This window comes from Babylonia areolata, chromosome 2, assembly GCF_041734735.1.
Source record: "Babylonia areolata isolate BAREFJ2019XMU chromosome 2, ASM4173473v1, whole genome shotgun sequence".
NCBI lineage: Eukaryota > Metazoa > Mollusca > Gastropoda > Neogastropoda > Buccinidae > Babylonia > Babylonia areolata.
Window position 1 is genome coordinate 13,348,424 of NC_134877.1, and position 11,045 is coordinate 13,359,468.

Sequence of the window (11,045 nt, forward strand, 5' to 3'; positions counted from 1 at the left end):
GTGTGTGTGTGTGTGTGTGTGTGTGTGTGTGTGTGTGTGTCTGTTGGATAATTATAATTGGTGAAATTTTGCTTAAAAATTGAGATTACAATAAAACATTCTTAGAACGAAATGCTAATGATAATAGTAAGCGAACTTGACTAATCAACAAAGATTTGAATCGGTATGATTAAGCATTAATAGCCAATATAATGTAATGCGATTAGCAACATATAAAGAGGTAAAAAAGATATTTATTAATTGTATGATTTATTTACGGCATATGGTTTTGAGGGGTGGGGTTATGCGTCAGTGTTTGCATGGATTGTTCATGTTTTCGATTATTTTTATTGATTGTTTTCACACACACACACACACACACACACACACACACACACACACACATACACACACACACACACCCCGTCACACACACACACACACACACACACACACACAGAGAGAGAGAGCCGGAGAGAACGTTTTGCCGCTGTAAGATTTAGCACGGATAAATCATGTTACATAATTTGTAATTTATGAAATAAAGAAGGCAATTAATCAGTTGTGTGTAGCAATTACCGCTCGTTGCATTTTAAAAAACATATATTTTCGTTTCGTTTTTATTGACTATTTTCACACACACACACACACACACACACACGGCGCGTGTGCATACACTGACATTGTTGGACCTCGATATATTATCACCAACCAGTAACTGAAGTTTACCCCCCCCCCCACCCCTCCCCTTCGTCCCCCCATTCTTTGGCCAAGCCGCCGCACTATGCTTTGATCCCGCTGAATCCGACACAAACTTCCAACCTTCTATGGGCCACTTTTATGGCCTTTTTATGGCCCCATCTTGGAGCGCCCCACCCCAGATGCAGATGTGAAGGGGCCGACGAGGAGACGTCACACATAAGACAAAGACCCACAGTTGGAAACTCTATACCAGCATCACCATCTGTCTGCCTGTTTATCCATCCACCTCTCTCTCTCTCTCTCTGTGCTAAATGTCAGCCCCCGAACCCCAAACGACATGGTGTATGGCGAAACTGGACGTTACCCTTTATATGTTTTTACCTATGTCGCTTGCATCAAATAGGCCTACTGGTTACGTTTAACAACACTAGATTTGATTCTAGACTTCCACGTAAAGCATACAACATGCTCCTATCACTTCATAATGATGGTAAGATTTGCTGGGTAACACAGGTTTATAAAACTTTATACGAGACGGGTTTTGGCTTTGTATGGGGAAATCAGGGGGTGGCAAATCAAAATATATTCCTGGGATCTTTCAAACAGAGACTGATAGATTGTTACTACCAAAAGTGGACTGAACATACCAGCAGCAGCACTAGATTTAGTGTTTACCACACATTCAAAACATCAGTATCCTCGGAAACTTACTTCACTACAGTTACGAACAAACACATCCGTGACATCCTGATAAGATTTAGATTAGGTATGTCCGAACTACAGACACACAAAAAACGTTACACTGCTGTATCAGAGCAAGATCTCACATGTTCATTCTGCCACAATGCTATAGAAACGGAACTGCATTTTCTTTTCCACTGCACAGAATTGAATGACTTACGACAGAAGTATATTCCTAAAAAAATACACGCTTTATCCGTCGATGACTAGGTTTCAGCATTTGATGCAAGACAAGCATTGCCTCCATGACATTGGAAGATACATTTATTATGCAAACCGACGTCGTTAATGCTTTTTTTTTTTTTTTTAATGTTCATAGTCTACTATAACAAAGGCTCACTCCGACATTGTCCGCACGATCTGTTGTAACGGATCATATGGCCTATACAATAAAATTCTTGCGTTCTTGCGTTCTCTCTGTCTCTCCCTCTCCCCCACCCCTCTGTCCTTTTTGCCAGGATGAACTGAAACTGAATACCATTTATTGTTTGTTATATGTACATTGATTTGCGGATGAGTTTCTTCAAGACTGTTTAAATATGTTTCCAAGGACACTTCTCCGATCAAACAACAAGCAGATGAATTGTCAAATATCAAAATTTATTTTCCACGTGATCAAAAGGAGAAACAATCTACTCAGACATAATTTAGTAAAATGTCACGTCCATGAACAGAATAAAATTGTGTGATGCTGTTCAAGTATCATAATACCCCTTCCCGTGCCACCCTCCAGTCCCCTGGTTTTGAATTGTGGTCCATAGCCAAAGTTTATTAAAACATTTTCGTTCGCTCGTTAGTTCTCTCTTTGAACTCACCGCACTCTTTCTTCTCTAAAATCCACATCAGTCCAATGATATATTCAACTCTGTCTTTGTCTGTCTCTGTATCTCTCTGTGTTTCTGTCTGTCTGTCTGTCTCCCTCTCTCCCTCCCCAATTGATTTACATGATATTTAACTACACAATTCATTTGAAACTCCACACCCCTCTCTCTCACTCTTTCTCTCTCTCTCTCTCTCTCTCTCTCTCTCTCTCTCTCTCTCACTGTATCTCTCTCTGTCTTTTTTTCTTTCTCTCCCTCCTTCATTTTCTGTTTCTGTTTCTGTCTGTCTGTCTCTCCTCACATTTTCTCCACCAGATCAACAATCTATCAACGAATTTTAGGACCAACAATATGTTTCGAAGGAACACAAAGCAGAATGTTAAGGTCGTAAACTAGTGTCCCAAATTTATAACATTTTCAAACACACACACACACACACCAAATAAATACATATATATCTTTCTCCATTCCTTCCTCACCTCCTATCTCTTGGTACAAACAAACACACGGACATTCTCTCTCTCCTACTAACTGCCCCATCTCCTTCTGTCCTCCTCCCCAGTCCGACTTTCCCATCCCCCCACCCCACCCCACCCCACCCCACCCCCTGTCCTACTCTCTCATCCCCCCACCCTGTCCTACTCCCCCCTCTCCTACTCAGCCATCCCCCTGTCCTACCCTCCCTCCTCCATCTCCCCCATCCCACCTTCTTCTTCCTGTCCTACTCTCCAACTGCCCCTTTTCCTCCTTCTACCCAATTCCCAATCTTCCCCCCCTGTTCCCCCCTATGTGCCATCTACACCTCCTCATCCCCTCCACCACCCCTTCTGCCCCCATACTCTCCCTAACCCTGTACCCCCATCCTCCACCCACCCCTATATCCTCCCTGTCCTACTTACCCCATATTGCCCTACTCTCACTCCACAGACTTACATTCCATCTTACCTATTCACCCACAGACATATAAAAAAACAAAAAAGGATGAAAGACCACACATTTTCCTCCAAAGAACGGAGGAGTAGAGTTATAGAGTGTGATCCCCGCAGAGATCGCCCTAACTCAGTACTAAGTTTGGCCAACATTTTTCCCGCTACAATGCCACCCAACCAAACTAAAATACTCATAATGTCCTGGTGTATCCACTTTTGCAAAATTTTAGCATATTTCCTTTGGGGATTTCTTTTAACTGCCCCATCTTTACTGACTGCTTTATCAATGATACTAAAGCCCCATATTCATTTCATATAATGTTCTTGCATAATTTTATTTGGCATGAAATCATATTTTGTTGCTTTTTTCGCCCTTTTATCCGTCCCCACCCCAAAAAAAAATTCTTGCATAATTACCTTAATTATAAAATTATACGAGACGTTACATGACAAAAAGATAAGGTGTGATGCATCAGTGAAGTTACTCAATTGCTCTCAGCGTGTATACTGATCAGCAAACAATGCTTTTGCATCGTGTTAAACTTCATGTGAAGCGGAGAAATCAAAGGATTATGTCGTTATGGAAAAAAACAAACAAACAAAAAACAAACAAACAACAACTAAATATTTGGTCGGAAATTACTGCCCTTTGCCTAACAGAGGGAAAATCCATCTTCACTCCCCCTTACTGCCAATATTCGACAACTGACTGAGTAATATCCGTCCCTCTCCACACCACCCTCCTGTCTCTGTCTAATTCTTCATCATGATCAAAGTGTAATGTGTTCAGTCTTAAGGATAAGTCCTGTCATGCACGGGATTGAATGATAAGTGACTTCAACCCCCCCCCCCACACACACACACACACCCACACACACACACACACCTGTGTGGAAGGGAGAGTAGGACAGGAGATGGGCATGAGAGACTAGGGGAGGATGAGTAGGTGGGGGAAATGGGGACAGTATTGGGGGGGGGGGGGGGTCACACCCAATCATTCTACTCCATTCTTCAGAGGAAAATATGTGGTCTTTTTTCTTTCTTTCTGTTGAGAAGAGTCTGCAGGTGATTACATCAAATACAGGGTTACTGCATGGGGTAGGAGGTCGAGCAGTGGAGGGGGTAGTCAGAATGAGGGTAATGGGAGTAGGAGGGTGTGCACTGCGGACAGTAGGAAGGGGAAGGGAGGGTAGGCGTGATAGGACAGTAGGAATGGGCTGGGAAATGGAAAGATATGAGAGTAGGACAGGGGGGAGATGGTGGAAGGGAGAGTAGGATGGGGGAGATGGGGGTTGGGAGGGGTTGGGGGTGATAGAGTAGGACAGGGAGATGCAGGAGGGATATTAGGACATTGGGAAGAGTAGGACAGTAGACAGTAGAAGATGGGAGAAAGGGAGAGTAGGACAAGGGGGAGATGGTGGAAGTGAGAGTAGGACATGGGGGAGATGGTGGGAGGGAGAGTAGGACAGGGGGGAGATGGTGGGAGTGAGAGTAGGACAGGGGGGAGATGGTGGGAGTGAGAGTAGGACAGGGGGGAGATGGTGGGAGGGAGAGTAGGACAGGGGGGAGATGGTGGGAGTGAGAGTAGGACAGGGGGGAGATGGTGGGAGTGAGAGTAGGACAGGGGGGAGATGGTGGGAGTGAGAGTAGGACAGGGGGGAGATGGTGGGAGTGAGAGTAGGACAGGGGGGAGATGGTGGGAGTGAGAGTAGGGCAGGGGGGAGATGGTGGGAGTGAGAGTAGGGCAGGGGGGAGATGGTGGGAGTGAGAGTAGGACAAGGGGGAGATGTTGGGAGTGAGAGCAGGACAGTGGGGAGATGATGGAAGGAAGAGTAGGACAGGGGGAGATGGTGGGAGTGAGAGTAGGACAGGGGGAGATGGTGGGAGTGAGAGTAGGACAGGGGGGAGATGGTGGGAGTGAGAGTAGGACAGGGGGGAGATGGTGGGAGGGAGAGTAGGACAGGGGGGAGATGGTATTTTTCTTTCCAGTTTGAACTTATTCCATAAAGTCCTTGGTTTTCTTTGTAAATTGTGACAAATTACATTGATTAACTTTAAAACCATCATCAATACTGAATCTCATATCGCGGCGAAACAGTGTGAATGTGTGTGTGTGTGTGTGTGTGTGTGTGTGTGTGTGTGTGTGTGTGTGTGTGTGTGTGTGTGTGTGTGTGTGTGCGTGCGTGTGTGTGTGTGTGGTGTTCACCGATTAATGTATTTATTGTGTGTCAGCGGGATGCACACAACGTATATGTTTGTGTATAAGTGTGTGTGTGCGGGCAGAGAGACAGAGAGAGAAAGAGAGAGAGAGAGAGAGAGAGAGAGAGAGAGAGAGAGAGAGAGATAGTGGCAGAGAGGGGGAACGATAAAGAAACAGAAAATGAGAGACGGAGAGAGAGAGAGGGGGGGGGGGAGAGAGAGAGAATGAGAGATACAGAGAGAACTCAGAACTGTTTTAATGTACGTCGGCCTTGGGCCACAATACAAAAGGACTGGGGTCCGGAGAGATAGACAGAGAGAGAGAGAGAGAGAGAGAGAGTGGCAGAGATGGGGAGACAGACGAAGAGAGAGAGATACAGAGAGAGACAGAGAGTGGCAGAGATGGGGAGACAGAGAGTGAGGCAGAGTGGGGGCGACACAGAGAGAGAGAGAGAGAGAGAGAGAGAGAGAGAGAGAGAGAGTGGCAGATAGGGGAGAGACAGAGAAACAGAAAATGAGAGACGGAGAGTGAGAGAGAGAGAGAGACAGAGATAGAGGGAAGAGAGAGAATGAGAGAGAGAGACTGACAGAGGGAAGAGAGAGAATGAGAGAGAGAGAGAGAGACTGACAGAGGGAAGAGAGAGAATGAGAGAGAGAGAGAGAGACTGACAGAGGGAAGAGAAAGAATGAGAGAGAGAGAGAGAGAGAGAGAGAGACTGACAGAGGGAAGAGAGAGAATGAGAGAGAGAGAGAGAGAGAGAGAGAGAGAGACTGACAGAGGGAAGAGAAAGAATGAGAGAGAAAAAAAACTGACAGAGGGAAGAGAGAGAATGAGAGAGAGAGAGAGAGAGAGAGAGAGAGAGAGAGAAACTGACAGAGAGAGAGAGAGAGAGAGACAGAGACAGAGAGAGAGGCAGAGAGGGGGAGAGACAGAGAAACAGAAAATGAGAGACCGGAGACGGTGAGAGAGAGACAGAGAGAGAGAGAGAGAAGAGAGAGAAAGAAACTGACAGAATGAGAGAGACAGAGAGAGAGATGCAGAGAGGGGGAGAGACAGAGAAACAGAAAATGCCGAGAGACGGATAGTGAGTGAGAGAGAGAAAGAGAGAGAGAAAAAAACTGACAGAAAGAGAGACAGAGAGAGAGTGAGACAGAGAAAGAGAGCGGAGAGAGAGAGAGTGGCAGAGAGGGAGAGAGACAGAGAAACAGAAAATGAGAGACGAAGTGAGAGAGAGAGAGAGAGAGAGAGAGAGAGAGGGAGGGAGAGAGAGCGTTTCCCCGCAGATACACTGAGTCGTGATAAAAAAGTCAAAGTCCAACGGGCCCAACACACAAGTCGCTGCTTAACTCGGAAGGCGGACGGCTGGTATGAAGAGAACACATAACACATTCATCATTCCACAACACATCTTTGATCAAGCAGAAAGCATTATAAGTCACAAATGTATTAATACATCTGTATTTGACTGTTTTTGGATCTTTGTGAGAGGGAGTATCGACACGGGGGAGTATTGACGCGGGGGAGTATCGACACGGGGGAGTATCGGGCTGACCCCGCGTACCGCGCATCACATGGTGTGAATCCTCTAAGTTGAATCCTTTTGTTGTTATGAGTTGTTCGTGTAGTATTACGTACTTTCACACACTATTTCTTCTATCTTTCATCCCCCATGTCGCTGTCACCTGATGTGTGTGGTTTCCCTTTCTTCGTCAGCCCAAGTGTGCTCTGTATCAAGTTTTGTTGTTTTTTCCTTGACCTTGACCTTGACGTTGTAGATGTTTGAGGCCCAGTGATGGGCCAGTTCATCTTTCCAATGTTCACGTACATTTTAGTGGCATGCGTGGCACTGGTATGTGTGGCAAATACTAAAATATACAAATAGTCAGGACTGACAAGTTGGAGTGTAGACACTCGCCAAATCTTTCCAATGAGCGTCGAGTCTGCCTTTGAAGCTGTTCATGGATGGCGCTCTGACCACGAACTCTGGGAGGTCATTCCACATGTTGACCACCCGCTGAGAGAAAGTTCCGCTGCGAACATCCAATCTGCAATGTTGTTTGTTGATCCTGAGACTGTTTCCTCTTGTTGCACGGTCACTAATGATCTCGAACTTCGGCCGATCAGAATCGTAGATCCCGTGTATGTATTTGTACAGATCAATCATATCGCCTCTATTTCTGCGATGCTCAAGAGTATGTAGTCCCAGGATCGCCAGCCTCTCAGGGTACGGCTTGTCTCTCAGTGATGCCAACAGCTTGGTTGCTCGTCGTTGCACGTCCTCCACTTCACTACAGAGGGTTTTGTGGTGCGGCTGCCACACAGAGTGGCCGTACTCCAGGATAGGACGCACAAGGCTCTTATACAGTTGAACAAAGAGGTCGTTGCTGAGGAAGTCAAAAGTGTGCCGAATGATGCCGACAACTCTATTGGCTTTTGCAGTACTTTTTGCTACATGTTCCTTGAAGCATAACTTGTTGTCGACATGGACGCCAAGGTCTTTCTCATGTTCATGCTCCTCCAGCACTATTGTGCCATATATTCCGTCTTGCATGGTGTATTCCACCTCTGACCTTTTGTTACCGAGTTTCAGGACGCTGCATTTTTGCGGATGAAAACGTAGTCAATCTTGCCACCACTGCTGTAGTTTGTCGAGGTCATCTTGCAAGGCAGTCGTGGCTCCTGGGATGTCACTGCGGGTGTACAATTTTGTGTTGTCTGCAAACAGTTTCACTTCACTGGTGCAAGTATTCGGCAGGTCGTTGATGTAGACGACAAATAGCATCAGGCCAACAACACTTCCCTGTGGAATCCCGCTCGTCACTGGCGTTAGTTGTGATTTTGCTCCGTTCACGACTACTCGCTGCTGCCTGTTTGTCAAAAATGCCTGGATCCAGTTGAAGACCTTGCCTTGGATGCCGTACGCTGCAAGCTTCATCAGGAGGCGTCGGTGGGGCACGGAGTCGAATGCCTTTATGAAGTCCATGTATATGATGTCGACGCTGCCTCCTGCATCGATAATCTCTGTCCAGGTGTCCATAACATTCAGTAACTGCGTAACACAGGATCCCCCATGCACGAAACCGTGCTGCTGCTTGCTGATAAGTTGATTTTCATCCAGGTGCATGATGACCTTTTCTCTGATGAGTTTTTCCATCACCTTACAAAGAGTATGCACATGAGGCTGACCAGCCTGTAGTTACATGGTTGTAGGTGGCTACCTTTTTTGAAGATAGGCGAAACGGTTGCTTTTCTCCAATCCTGTGGAACTTGTCCATCTTCAAGAGACTTGCGGAAGAGTAGCGTAACTGGGTGGGCCAATATGTCAGCAGCCTTCGACAGAATGAGGGGGTTGATGCCATCTAGTCCTGTAGCCTTGTATGTCTTTAGGGTCTGGAGCAGTCTCAGTACTTTTTCTTCGGAAATTTTAAAGTCCTCCAAAGTCATACTGTACTCAGCAGTTGGTGGGTCGGGGATGGGCCATCATCTTCACGAGTAAACACGCTGTGGAAAAAATTGTTCAGCAGCTCTGCTTTTTGTTCTGATGTTGTTTTACTACCATCTTCCTTTTTCAGGTCTCCTTTCCCCGATCGTGTTGTCGTCTTACTCTTGACGTATGACCAGAAGACTAAAAATGAGTGTGTGGAGGAGGGGGAGGGGGGTACAGGGTAATTTGTGTGTGTGTGTGTGTGGGGGGGGGGGGGGGGGGGGGGGAGGGGTCTTGTATGTGTTTGTACTTTCATATCTGTGAAACTGCATGTTTGTTGCATGTGTGTTATGCATGTGTAATTGTGAATGTGTGCCTGCATTTTTACATTTATTTGCTTATTTGTTTATTTATCATCATTATTGTCTTTTTATTTATATTTTCTTTTATTGTCATTATTATTATTACTTTTTTTTCTTAAGGCATGACTAAGCGCGTTGGGTTGCGCTGCTGGTCACCGGGCATCTGCTTGGCAGATGCGTATATGGATTTGTCCGAACGCAGTGACGCCTCCTTGAGCTACTGATACTGATTCGATAGCCTCCCCTGTATGCACTTCAGCTGGACAATCAATCCATGCGTTGATTCTCCCTCTTGATCTCTCTCGTAAACACACACACACACACACACACACACACACACACACACACACACACACACACACACACACACACACACACACACACACACACACACACACTCAGACGCCCGCCGCGCGCCCGCACACACTGTCACACACACACACACACACACACACACACACACACACAGTGTATCACACACACACACACACACACACACACACACACACACACACGCACACACACACACACACACACACACACACTCAGACGCCCGCCGCGCGCCCGCACACACTGTCACACACACACACAGTGTGTCACACACACACACACACTTGCCGCACACTGCCACTGCTACGCACACCGTTTTGCACTGCACACACACACACGCACGCACGCGGCAGCAGACACTGACGTGCACAGAGACTGAAAGAGAACTGAAGAGAGGGGGAGGGGCGGAGGGGGGTTGGGGGGTGGGGGTGGGGGGTCATGCAATGGTGCTAGGCAGTAATTAAATCCGGAAAGCCAATTTGCAGGCCAAAAACTGGGCGCTGGGTTTGTGCTATCAACCGGCATTCAAGGAATTCCCGGCAACACCGTCCGGCGCGGCGGGGCTGCAAAGGATAAGTGAACATTCGCTGCTAATTTGCTAATTTGATTAGTTCCACTGACTTTGGCAGAGGAAAAGGAAAGCATCTTGACTGAGATACACGTTTGTTCGCGTCAGTGGGCTTTTACGCGTATTACCGTTTGTACCCGGCAATGATGGGTGCGGCGGTAGCTGAACGGTTAGACTGAGCGCTGGATTTAGGCCGGCTGAGTTCGATGATCCCCGATTTGGTCGCACCTAATGAGTTAACACTTAAAGGTAATGATTTTTCCGAGTCTCCTATGTGAACATAATGTGCAGACCTGCTAGTGCCTGAACTCTCTTCGTGTGTATACGCACGCAGAAGATCAAATACGTTCATTAAAGATCCTAGCTGCAATCCATGTCAGCGTTCGGTGGGTAATGGAAAAAAGAATATACCAAGCACTATATATGGTGAACACTCCCGAAATTGAAATGGCCGGAGTATGGCTGCCGGCTACATGGCGGGGTCACAACGGTCATACTGACGTAAATTAGTAAAACCCCACTCGTACATACGAGTGTACGTGGGTTTTGCAGTCCACAAACGAAGAAGATGATGAAAAAAAAGAAAGAAAGAAAAAGAATAAGAAGAAAAAAGAACAATGTAATACCCTACACTTTATGTCTCCTATTACCATGACGGCTCTGTGCTGGTCTTTCCATCACCCACTGAACAGCCGGGGGATGTTTAATGTGTGCAATTGATCATCTGCATGCATTGACAAGCCTGTATATTAATGTTGACCTGGTGTACTGGGAGAAAGATTTCTACCATTGACGGAACCCACCACTGTTTGCGTGCACTGTCGGCCGGGTGATTCGAACCACAGATCTGACAAGTCTGCTGGACGTTCTGACCATTCCGACATCAGTCCATTCAGCCCGACACTTCACGGTGTGATAAAACAGAAAGATGTGACAGATGTGGATGAGGTGTTGACAAATATAAATTATACATATATCTGTCAATTCAG